Below are 13,283 nucleotides of genomic sequence, written 5' to 3'. Positions count from 1 at the left end.
GGATCTTTGTGTTTATCAAATACGAGGTTCATTTGTTTCTCTATGTTATATACTTAATCTGTTCCAGTGATCAAACTTTCTATTTGTTACCCACTATCAAGCTCTTTGGATGACTTCTTTGTGATACAGTTTGAGATCTGGTATTGCTAGGCCCCCTCCCTTCTCATGTTTCTTTCATTGACAGCCTGCTGTTCCTGTCCTGTTGTTACTCCAGATGAATTGTATTATTACTTTTTCTAGCTCTACAAAGTAATTCTTTGGTAGTGAAATAGGTGTAAGGGCCAAATTTAATATGGGAAGAGTTAATTGGGAGGCTTGCTGCAATAACGTGGGACCTCTAGGTCTTGAGCCTCCTCTCTCCCACACTGCCCCCTCCTCAACTGTTTCTCCCAGACTGATAAGAAACGAGATTAAAAAGGCTCTTTTCAAAAAAGCAAAAAAAACCCCAACACACCAGGGTTTGTGGATAAGAACAAATTTAGAAATATGGACAAAGAAAAGCACCTGTCAACTTGCCCACTGGACTCAGCTGCTTCGCATTTAACTCTGTCGCCTGCTGCCATGAACTCTTCCCTCTCCCTCCTTCCCCTCTCCCTCTCCCTCCCTCCCTCTCCCCTCGTCTCCTTTTCCTCTTCCTCTACCCCCCCAGAATAAAAAACCCTTCTCTTATAGGAAACCTGGGCCAACCACCCACACACCCCAAGCTAATTCATTGGCACCCCTAGGGGCAGCACCCAAGACTGGCTGGGGCACGGGGTTTCCTTGGGGGAGGGAGCCAGGGCTCGGTTTTCCATGAATACTCCTGCTGGGCAGAGGGAGTTATGCGGGGCACACCCGAAGCTTTCTAATTTTAGCCAAGATGGGGTCCCAAAATCACAATTCTTAAATTGGTATGGCACTGAATACATAAATTAATTTAGGTAGTATTTTCATATTTTTTATATTTTGGCTTGGATTACGCATGAATGATTTATATTTTCTCTAAGGAGGAATGATTTGAAAAAAATAAGAAATCATTCTTGTTCAAGCATTAGTTTCTACCTGTCAAGTATTTTCCTAAGAAAAGCCTTTTTTCTTGGCCTTCTAACCTACTTTCAAACAGGGAAAAGACTGAACAGTTAACAATTAACAGTTAAAAGTTAACAGTTGTTAACTCCTTCCTCCACTCTTTCAATCCTTCCCCTCTCCTCACCCACTGTCCAAATGCTCTTCTCTTTCTGAGACCATAGAGGTCATCTCCTCAATCCTCAAAGCCCCCAAAGACCCATGCTATCTCCTAGAGAGAGAGAAGATATGATCTCCCTCATCACTACTTTCCAAAGTTTTTTCTTTTTTTCTTCTATCTTTCTTTTTTTTTTAATTTTTAGTGAGGCAATTGGGGTTAAGTGACTTGCCCAGGGTCATACAGCTAGTAAGTGTTAAGTGTCTGAGGTCAAATTTGAACTCAGGTACTCCTGACTCCAGGGCCGGTGCTTTATCCACTGTGCCACCTAGCTGCCCCCCCCTTTTTTTTTAAGGGGGGGCAGAGCAATGAGGGTTAAGTGACTTGCCCAGAGTCACACAGCTAGTAAGTGTAAAGTGTCTGAGGTCAAATTTGAACTCAGGTCCTCCTGAATCCAGGGCCACTGCTTTATCCGCTGCACCACCTAGCCGCACCCCTGAGAGAACATATGGTCTCAAGGAGAGAGGGAGGGAGAGAGAGACAATTAACAATTAACAGTTAAAAGTTAACAGTTGTTAAACTAGAGAAAATATTATTTTAAAATATTTCTAGAAAATAGTTTTTAGACAAAGAAATAAATAGTCATATAAAAAATGCTCTAAATCACTAGTGATTAGAAAAAAAAGCAAATTAAAACAGCTATGAGGCCCTACCTCACACCTACCAGATTGGCTAATATGACAGAAAAGGAAAATGACAAATGTTGAAGGCAGTGTGGGAAAACTGGGATACTAATGTACTGTTGGTGGAGTTGGGAACTATTCCTGCCTTTCTGCAGAGCAATTTGGAACTATGCCCAAAGTGTTATAAAACTGTGTATATTATTTGACCCAGGAAAGCCAGAATTAGTTCTGTATCCCAAAGATATAAAAATTGGGGGGGGGTGGAGCAGAAGGACTTAATGTACAAAAATGTAACAGCTTTTTTCTGGTGTCAGAGAATTGGAAATTGAGGCGATGACTATCAATTGGAAGAGGCTTGAAGAAGTTGTTGTATATGATTGTGATGGAATATTATTGTGCTATAAGAAATGACAAGCAGGATGATTTCAGAAAAACCTGGAAAGACTTACATGAATTGATGCAAAGTAAAGTGAGCAGAACCATGAGAACATTGTACAAAGTAACTGCAATATTGTATGCTGAACAATTGTGACTTAGCCCTTCTCAGCGAATTATTTTTTACTTTTTTCTTTCCTTCCTTCCTTTGTTTCATTTTCTTCCCTTTTTCTACCCTTTATTCTTTCCTTCCTTCTTTCCCTCACTCCCTCCTTCCTTCCTCAAGTTTTCTTGAAATGACTATTGTAGAAATATTTTACACATGTATAACCTATATCAGACTGCTTACCATTTCAGGAAGGGGTAAGGGGAAGAAGAGAGGGATAGCATTTGGAACTCAAAAACAAAATGGATGTTTACAATTGTTTTTACATGTAGTTGGGGGGAAATAAAATAATTTAAAAATATTTCCAGAGAAACAAAAAAGGAGGTTTTAAAAAATATTTCTACAGGTGATACCTTTCTCTGGGCCCCACTTTCAGTTCCCTTACTTCATCCCTAGTTGCATTTCTCAGTTCAGAACAGTGGAGATGTTTGTGCCATATATTATATGGATTTCAGACATCTTTCAGAAGAAAAACAGAGGCAGTTTCAAAAGAGAACATTCCTGAAAAAGAGTCGTCCCATCGAGTGAAGATAGAAATACTTTAACATGTTGATCATTCCTTCTCCACTTCTGGGGGATATTAAGAAAGTGAATCCTAGAAAAAGAGTTGGGAACTAAAGCAGGACTGGGATATGAGAAAAATAACCACATAGCAGAAGATTCAAACTAGAGGTGAAATGTATAACGATTAGGAATGTGGGAAAGGCTTAAGTCAATGCTCAAACATTTCTAAGGAACAGAAAACATACTATCATAGTTTTATTAATGCAATAAGTGTGAAAAAACCATTGAGAGCTCAACTCTTTTTAATATGTGATAATTAATGTTGGAGAGAAGCCTTCTAAATGGAATCCATGTGGCAAAGCCTGTGGTCAAATATCTACCCTTATTAAGCATCAGAGAATTCATACCAGAGAAGGCTTATAAAGGTGATGAGTGGGGAAAAGTCCTCAGGCAGATCTCAAATCTTATTGTATATGAGAAGGTTTAGATAGGAGAGCAGGCTTAAATGTAGGAAAGCCTTTATTCATTATATATGTACAGTGCTAATGAGTTATGAGATGAGTCATTACGGAACAAAGCCTTATATATGCATAATGAGAGTGCCAATCCAATTGTATATCAGAAGGTTAATATAGGAGAGAAGCCTCAATATCATGAACATGAGAAGCTTTTCTCATGGTATTAATCATAAGAAGATTCATACAGGAGAAGAGCCTTTTTCAGTGTTATGAGTTTGGGAAAGATTTCTGTGGCAGTTCAAATTGTATGTAATATCAGAAGTGGAAGAATGAAATAGCATTTATTCATTAAGAGTTCACTATGGGAGGCGGCTAGGTGGCACAGTGGATAGAGCACTGGCCCTGGAGTCAGGAGTACCTGGGTTCAAATCCGGCCTCAGACACTTAACACTAGCTGTGTGACACTGGGCAAGTCACTTAACCCCAATTGCCTCACTAAAAAAACAAACAAACAAACAAACAAAAAAGAGTTCACTATGCATCAAATGCTATTTTGGCATGTCTTCATCTCTCCCAACTACCCCACTTTAGACCTGCATGTTGCATATTGTCTTCCGACTTAAAATGTAATTCCATTCAATTCAGTAAGCATTTATTAAGCTCCTACTATGTTTTGTGCTTGGGACACAAAGAGAAGCAAAATATGGTCCCTGACCTCAAGAAGCTTACAATCTAATGGGTGAGACAACATGCAAACAAATACATCCAAAGTAAGCTAAATATAGAATAAATAGGAACAAATTAAGAGAGGGAAGGTAATAGAATTAAGAGGTGTTGGGGAAAGCTTCTTGTAAAAAGTGGGATTTTTAGATGGGACTCTCAGGAATCCAAAGAAATCAGTAGTCCTAGAGAAGGAGGGAGAGCTTTGTAGACACAAGGGACAGCCAGAGACAATGCCCAGAGTTGAGAGATGGATTGTCCTGTATATGAAATAGCCAGGAGATTAACATCACTACATTGAAGAGCATGTGTGGGGGAGGAAGATGTAAAAAGTCTGGAAGGTGGGTGGGACTATCTTATGAAGGACTTTAAAAGCCAAATGCAGAATTTTGTATCTGATGCTAGAGGCAATAGAAAGCCACTGGGGTATTACTGAGTTGGGGGTTGATATGATGGGACCTGTCTTTCAGGAAAATCAGTTTAGTGTTTGAATGGTGAATGGATTGGAGCAGGGAGAGACCAGAGGCAGGCAGACCCACCAGAAGGCAGACTGGAAGGAGCAGAAGCAGGAGGGAACCTTCTAAAGGAATCTGGGAAAGAAAAGGGCATGTAAGTTGGAGAGGATGTTCAGATTTACAAAGCTGTCCAGGAGGATGAGGTCTGGGGAAACAATTTAGAATTTATCAAAACAGAAGTCAAGGGGCAGCTAGGTGGTGCAGTGGATAGAGCACCAGCCCCGGAGTCAGGAGTACCTGAGTTCAAATCCAGCCTCAGACACTTAACACTTACTAGTTGTGTGACCCTGGGCAAGTCACTTAACCCCAATTGCCTCACTAAAAAAAAATTAATAAAAAGTAGAAGCCAGGTTGCAAGTGACTAGAAGGTGAGAAATGTAGGGTAATGAATATAGAGTGTAAATACTTTGTATATATTCTTATGTATTATTAATTTATTAAGTTTCTGCTTTCTATATTTGTACACATGATTGTTATCTATTGCACGTGATGGTAAACTTTTCAGAACAGGTATTGATTCTTTGAATTGCATCCCAGTACCTAGCACAGTGTCTGTTCCTAGTCATCACTTAATGCTTATTATAATAATAAATTATAATTTATAATTTTTACAATAATTTACAATTATTTTCTCCAACATTAAATTATTACATATAATAAATGCTTATTATTGGATTGGTCAATTGACCTTCTAAGAGATGTGAAAGGGAAAAGCTTAAACAGGTAGTTTGATCACATGAAGGGTCTTGCAGGATGTGGGAGACCTGGACATAGTGATGAAAGAGGCTAAAAGGGTTAACAGATAACCTATCAACCTACCTAAAAGGGATTAACAGAAAAACCTAAGACCCAAGCTCTAATTTAGATCTGAGGTCTAAGAGGGATTCAGACCCCAGTTAATGGATAAGTTAAGACTTGAGTCTTCATTAATACAAGTGGGGGCGGGGGCAGCTAGGTGGTGCAGTGGATAAAGCACCAGCCCTGGACTCAGGAGGACCTGAGTGCAAATCCAGTTTCAGCCATTTGATACTTCCTAGCTGTGTGACCCTAGGCAAGTCACTTAACCCCCATTGCCCTGAAAAAAAAAAAAGAGAGAATACAAGTCAGGGCCTAGGTTCTTGTTACCCACATTAAGCACTCATAACAAGAACATAAAGAGGCAGGTCATAGAGACCTTTATTATGACAATGATACACAGACACAGGGTATAGAAGTTCTAACTGATAAATGAAAATATTTTGAAATTAGGAATGGGAATGAAAAGGTGACATGGGCAGAAAAGGCCAAATATGTCCCCAGATTCACCTTATGTTGTGTAAACCCCCAAAACACACCTCCACAGGAAAAGGTACCTGCCTCAGGGATTGGTTCAAGTCCCCAGGAAGTACAAATTAGGTTAAGCCCTCCCCTGTACCTCCCTAAGGTGGAGATTATTATAATGAGACTGATAATCAATTTATCCATACTATAAATATAAACTGTCTTTTCCCTATTCAAGAGATAGCTCCATGATGCTCTCCCTCTGGTCACTCGATATATTGGAATAAAACTTGGGAAACTGACTCACTGCATCTTGTAATTCTTTTGGAATGATTCACAATTGATTTGACCCTAAATCCATCCCACATTAATAGCAGGAAGGACAGAGACAATGGGTAAGGAAAGACTGAGATTAACATTGTACATATGTTTTCCAAGCAAACACTCAGAACACAAAGGCCGAAGCCACACCCAAATTTATCTCCCCAGGGTAAGGGAGACCAGAATGAAGGGTAGGAATCCCAAGCAAGCTCAGTCCAATTTGGTTCAGTTTATCTCTCTAGGTGTTATCTGTCCTCTGGTTTAGTTTCTCAAGGAGAAGATTCCTCGGTGTGCCCCAGAGAAATTCTGGGGTGCTCTGCGCCCCATGACATCAGCAAATACCCCCTTATTTGTACACTAGTAGTTCTGTCCTTCACACTCAGTCATTTCTGATCAGTCATTGCCTAAGATCATTATCTCTTTACTGGACTGTGAAGTCAGTGATATGGTGGGAAAATGGGGTACGGGTTGGGGTTGGAGTTGGGGTTCTTAGGAATTCCTCTTTAAAGAATTACACCCTCTTGCACACAAAACTTAGTTAGAATAAGGTGATAGTTTATTTAGGAGCAAGGGAAGGGAAGGGTGGGGGGAGGGAAACCATGAAAGAAATCCTTGGACTTTTCATGGGGAGATTTGGAACAAAGCACATGGCTCAGAGGTACCAAATCTCCTCGAACAGGAGACTGGAAGGTACTTTTATAGGGAACTGATGGGGGTGGCCCATCTGCCAGTGAAAAGTTCCTTTAGTGAGAGAGGACCATCCCCCACTGGTGGTAGCTGGGGGAATTGGGTGAGGAGTGGAGGACCATCCCCCACTGGTAGTGACTAAAGGAATTGGGTGAGGGGTGGCTATAGATCCCTCTTCAGAACACAAAGGCCGAAGCCACACCCAAATTTATCTCCCCAGGGTAAGGGAGACCAGAATGAAGGGTAGGAATCCCAAGCAAGCTCAGTCCAATTTGGTTCAGCTTATCTCTCTAGGTGTTATCTGTCCTCTGGTTTAGTTTCTCAAGGAGAAGATTCCTCGGTGTGCCCCAGAGAAATTCTGGGGTGCTCTGCGCCCCATGACATCAGCAAAGTTCTTCCACCCAACCTTTCCCAAGAAGGATGCTCTGGAAATACTAAAAACACCCATGATCCTAGAACCTGCTCATTCCCAGAACAAATGTCCAAAGGAGACGATGGAAGCAATAGAGCTGTGGAGCCTGCCAAGGCATGATCCATCAATAGGACAAGAGGGCAAAGAGTGTAGGGGATAGTGTAGAAATGACCCAGTTAGCGAAGGTGAGGGCAAGAGGGGACAAAGTAGGCAAAACAGGAGTGATGTCCTGGGAAATAACAGGTTTCAATGTTGTCATGTCTCAGTGAAGACAAAGAACAGGGTTGGGGGTAATAGAGAGAAAGACAGAATGCTTAAGGGCTTTTGCAGTTCACATACCTGGGTGAGAGTAAACTCTGGTAGTATGACCATCTTCATGCATAGCTGAGGTAGAAAGGAGGAGTTGACTGGGAATTGACTGGGAAGTAGGAATTTGGAGTTCTTGAGGAAACATCTAGATTTCAAAAAACCCTGGTATAATTGTGGGTATTGGGGTGAAGGGAAACATTGTGATAAGCACTGAATTTACAGAAGCAGGAAGAAGAGAAAGTTCTGGGCCTCAGGAGATAATAGCTCCTAGAGGCTTGATTGATCAATGGGATTGAATGAGCCTCAAAGACAAAGAGATTGCTGAGTGAATGTGGCAGCAGCAGAATCTGAAAGAGGCACTGGGGGAGGGGTGGGTGCAAGGATTCTACTGACTCCTCCACTGTGAAAAATCAGTTGGGGTTTCTGAGTAAAAGTACAACCAGTGTTGGAAAAGGTACATCCCCAGGAGGGAGCCCGATCTCAGGATGAGGAAATCTCACAAGCCAATCCCAGGTGACCACAGGCAGAGCCTCTATTCCAGTGTGAAGTAGGTGTGGCACTGGCCCCTGAAACTCTAGGGAGGATTCAGCCCTCAAACCCTTCAGGGGAATTCCTGGAGAAAGGATCAAGTATCTTCTAGGTATAAGTCCTTGGTCTTCTGGAAGCTTTCCTCTGTGACTGGCATCAGATCATCAATGCAGATAAATTCAGTCACAAAATATAAATTCTCCTCAAGGAGAATCATCAGCATTGCCTGGCCCCCTAAGAGTGTTCACTGGGTTCTCAGGCTGCTGAATCTCAGCTCTTCTCTTGGACAGCTGCCTTGCAGTCCCAGGTAGCTCTAGTATGCAAAGATCTCTGGTAGCCTGGAGATTTCTCCCCAGACTTCATGGCAAAAAACTCAGGTTCTTTAAGGAAAGTTGGAATTTCCCTCCCCTAGGTGTGGTTCCCAGCTGCCTAAGATGGCACAGTGGATAGAGTGCTAGGCATGGAATTAGGAAGATTCATCTTCCTGAGTTCAAATCTGGTCACAGATATTGACTAGCTGTGTGACCCTGGGCAAGTCACTTAACCCTATTATGCCTCAGTTGCTCATCTGTAAAATGAGCTGGAAAAGGCAAAGGCAAAGCATTCCAGTATCTTTGCCAAGAAAACCCCAAATGGGATGGCAAAGAGTTGGATACAAGTGAAATGACTAAATAACAACAAGACGACTGAGCTATGGATGGAGACACTACATCCTCAGAAATCTGCAAATTCTTTGTCTAATGCAAGGGTGGCAGTGCAGTTAAAGAACAATGTATAGGGAATCCTCTTCAAAGGATATCAAGGGGGTTGCTACTCTGTAGGGGACTGAAACTATAGCTAGTGCTCATTCTGAGAATGGTCTTTCAGGTCCTGTGCCACAAAATGCAGAAGACAGTTCTGCAAAGAGATATCTAACCACCATAATCATTCATGGACTGGGGCTAGATCCATAGATTATGGGAAAGGAGGGGCAGAGCCAGGATGGCAGAGATAAGGCAAAGATTCTGGGAGGCTTCCATCAGGCTATACCCTGCTTAAAAGACAGTTTTTAGGGGGCAGCTAGGTGGCGCAGTGGATAAAGCACCAGCCTTGGATTCAGGAGGACCTGAGTTCAAATCCAGCCTCAGACACTTGACACTTACTAGCTGTGTGACCCTAGGCAAGTCACTTAACCCCAATTGCCTCACAAAAAAAAAAAAAAAGACAATGATAGGCTGAACTTGCTAATATCCAGAGGTCCTACTGCAAAAATACTTTGAAGGTACCTGATTGAATGAAAAATTAAACAGCCTTTAAGAAAAAAAAAAGCCTTATTGCCCTGTGGCTTGTTACTAAGGAGGTAAACTCCCTGAGAGATCCAGAAGAACCCAGGATGAGATTGCAGAGCAACTCCTAAACCTTTTTGTATGTCATGGACCCTTGTGGAGAGCTTGGTAAGGCCTATAGATCACTTCTGAGAATCACTGGCTTTGAATGAATAAAAAAAGAGAATTACAAAGAAAATCAATTTTATAAAACCACAGTCATGAAAATAATTTTTAAAAATACGTTCTGGGCAGGTAAGGGGCACAGTGCATAAAGCATCAGCCCTGGATTCAGGAGGACCTGAGTTCAAACCCAACCTCAGACACTTGGAAACTTTACTAGCTGTGTGGTACTGGGCAAGTCACTTAACCCTCATTGCCCTACATGAAAAAAAAAAGTTCACAAGGATTTACATGAAGTGATGTAGCATGAAATAGACAGAATCTAGAAAACAAAATAGCTAATAACTATAAATATATAAATATACAGACAAAACAACCACAAAATGAATGCAAAGGGAAGGTGGCAAAAGTGGAAAGAATGAAGACTGAGTTGAGATGGCAGAAGATAAGGGGTATTTGAGCTCTAACCCACTCCACCAAGATGGAGAACACACACCAGATCAAGTTCTGATTGAAAAAGCCACGAAAACAAAAAAGCAGGGATTCCTTTTTGCAGCCGAGGACAACATAGGGAGATAGTGAATGTCTGTGGAGACTGGGGTTGGTCTGGATAGGAGCTGACTGAATTTCAGAACAAGGAGAAATTGTGCACCAGGGTAAGAAGAGATCCCAGCTACACAATAAGGAGGGCTTAGATGTGTGGAGGCCACAGAAACAATAACCTACTGGCAGCTCTGTCTCCTTACTAGGAGTTGCAGGTCACAGAGGTGAGGTAAGCTGAGGTCCTGCACTTAGAAAGCCTGATCCAGCATGAGTGGCAGTCATGGACCCAGTTTTGTGGTGGCCTTTGGTATGTGACTGAGGCCAGTGTAGAGGGATCCCTGCTTGGAAATAGGGAGAGGAGGAGTGCAAGGGTGACAGTGTCTTCTTCTCCTCAGAACCTGTGCTTCTATCCAACAAGCCAAGTTAAATGTCTCATGCGAATCTGAAAACACTCCTCTGTGATAAATAACTATAGATGTTATTGACCCCATTTTAGAGATAAGAAAACAGAGGCCACAAGGAATGAAGGGAATCACACAAAGAGAAAGCATTTGAAAGCAATCTCCCTGACTCCTGGTTCCTATACATCTCCAGGGTGGTCTCTGACTCCCCCCACCCCAACCCAATCTTTACTTCTATGAACTTAAGCATTCACAAGAGGTCAGGGCTGGTAGTTCCTTTTCCTCGGGCAGTTTTTGTTTTCTTTAGGTCAATTCCCCTCTCCCATTTACAAAATGAGACTTGTAAAAGTTTCCTATTTTCTTCCTGCAGCACCAGGGGTAGATATACCAAAGGGCATTTTTGGACGAATGATTCCTTTCACTTTTATGACTTACCCAGAGTCACACAGCTAGTAAGTATCTTAGGTAAAATGTATTTGACCTCAGACACTTGACACAGGCAGGCAGGACTCCTCAATCCTTCCAGGCTGTGTTAAAATTGCATCTTGCTCTCCTCTCCTGATCAGCCCCTCCCCTTCTAGTTAGGAAGTTTTAGCAGGTGTGAGAAATTAATATTTCACTCTTAAGTCACCCACAGTGATCCCCAAACCTTTTTATTATAGTCCACACCTGTCTTAGTGTTAACCAGTCTGAGGTGATTGCCCCCCCTCATGAACACCTCCTCTTTGACGAGCATATATACTGTGACCCCAATGCCATGAGGGATCTTTGGTCTGATAGCCAAATGACCATCCCTTTATTAATAACCCGCTGGCCTTATTAATAAAATGACTCATGAGAAAAAGATTGCCAAGGGGGACCTGGCAGTCTTGTCCAAACTGTTCCAGAGATCAAGCTTGACTTACACATTGTATCAGGAATAAACCACAATTCACATCCTAGAAATATGTGGCTGCAGGCACTGCTGGGATAGATTTCCAGAGCTCATGCAGAGCTGTCCAAATTCAGAGCAGCAGAAAACCCAGAGGGGCTCCTCACTTTGGAATGTCCACGATCTAGCCCAAGGCAGCACAGAAAGGAGCTGGTTTCTCCCCTAAAACCCTATAAAAAGGGGGCCTCAAAGTCCCCCAAAAACCTACCCAAGCTGCCCCACCCTCCCTGCTCTAACCCAGAGGAGGGGGAGGAAGCTCTCTGCCCTTGACCCTTTCCCACCCCTCCCTTCCCCCTCCCAGACCCCTCCATGAAGCTGTGCCCTCTCTATCCCTCCCCACTTTTCTCAGCTAGTCCCCCTGCCTCATTAAAGCATGATGGCCACCCCTTCCTGCTGCCCCAATTCCATTATTGGGTAAATTAAATATCCATTCACTTAGTGCTATAAGCAGGAGGGTGCAGGTGAACAGTGTGGGCCAATAATGGAACATGCAAGTACCAAATTGAGCAATTATTTACTGCTTAAGGTGCCACTGACAAATTTTTAGTTCAAATCCCTTGTCTCAATCCTTCAAAGGGTTTGTGCACCTGTAAATGGGAAGGGCTGCAAGAAGACTAATAGTGAAGCATGTGAGAAACAATTTTTTCAGTCAGTGTTTCTGATAAAGGCTTCATATCTAAAATATTGAGAACTGAGTCAAATATATAAGAATACAAATCATTCTCCAATTGAGAAATGGTCAAAGAATATGTACATGCAGTTTTCTGAAAGAAAAATTAAAGCTATCTTCAGCCACATAAAAAAAATGTTCTCAATCACTACTGATTAGAGAAATGCAAATTAATAATACTCTGGGGGACTGTTAGGTGGCACAAGGGATAAAGCACCCACCCTGGATTCAGGAGGACTGGAGTTCAAATCTGAACTCAGACACTTGGCACTTACTAGCTGTGGGACCCTGGGCAAGTCACTTAACCCTTATTGCCCCCGCCCAAAAAAAGCCCCGAAAACAAACAAAAAAACTACTCTGATGGGGCAAGTGTCTCTTAGCTCCAGTCAGGTAGTAGCCAGACCTAAGTGACTTTCCTGTTAGAGAATTTTATTTCCCCTTACTTTTTAGGTGTGTCTGTCCTGATATCTAGTTGGCCAATCTAAACATTAATAGTCCCTTGATTCCTCTATATATCTGTGCTGAATATCTGGTCATCTTTGGTTGTGCTCCTCACAGGAGAAAATTCTTCTGACTTACCCTAAATCCCATGTCAGGTGGATCTGGTAATCACCAAAGGTGGAAAGCAGCCCCCCAAAAGTGCTGGGCAACCCTCACAACAGAGGCACTCATCTTCCCTGAATGCATCCTACCAGTAGGAGAGAGTCATTCTGACCCAATTACCTTTCTTATTCTTATAGTTCCTCATCATGTTACCTTAAAGCTGAATTTTAAGTGTATTTGGCCTAAGTTGTGGGCTACTTGTAGAGGATCAAACATCACAACAAGGGGAGAACACATCTGACTGGGAGAAATTTAGTCCAATCTAATCCTGATTTGTAGTTAACACAGTGTGTAGCCTCCCAGTTTTCCCAGTATCCATTAGCTGCCAGCTCCTCGAAGTACAGAGTCCGTTACTTTCAGTCAGTCTGGTGCCGCAGTTTTGGCATGACAGTCTTTCTGCTCAGAAGGAAAAGGGGGAGAGTTGGAGGGAGGGAGGCGGTGGAGGCACTGGAGAGGAGAGAGGACAGGCTTGGCCCAGATGGAGTTGGAGCACGGGGGTGGAGTTTGGAGGCCTGGGAGGAGTTTAGGGTGGAAGGAGGGATTATTGCAGTGGAGAAGGCATTCCACGTGACTGAGGGCAGGGCTTAGGAAGAAGACTCAGACTGAAT

The sequence above is a fragment of the Dromiciops gliroides genome, chromosome 3 (genome assembly GCF_019393635.1).
Source record: "Dromiciops gliroides isolate mDroGli1 chromosome 3, mDroGli1.pri, whole genome shotgun sequence".
NCBI classification, from domain to species: Eukaryota; Metazoa; Chordata; class Mammalia; order Microbiotheria; family Microbiotheriidae; genus Dromiciops; species Dromiciops gliroides.
The sequence above is the reverse complement of the archived record's forward strand: the minus strand, read 5'-3'. Positions refer to the sequence as shown.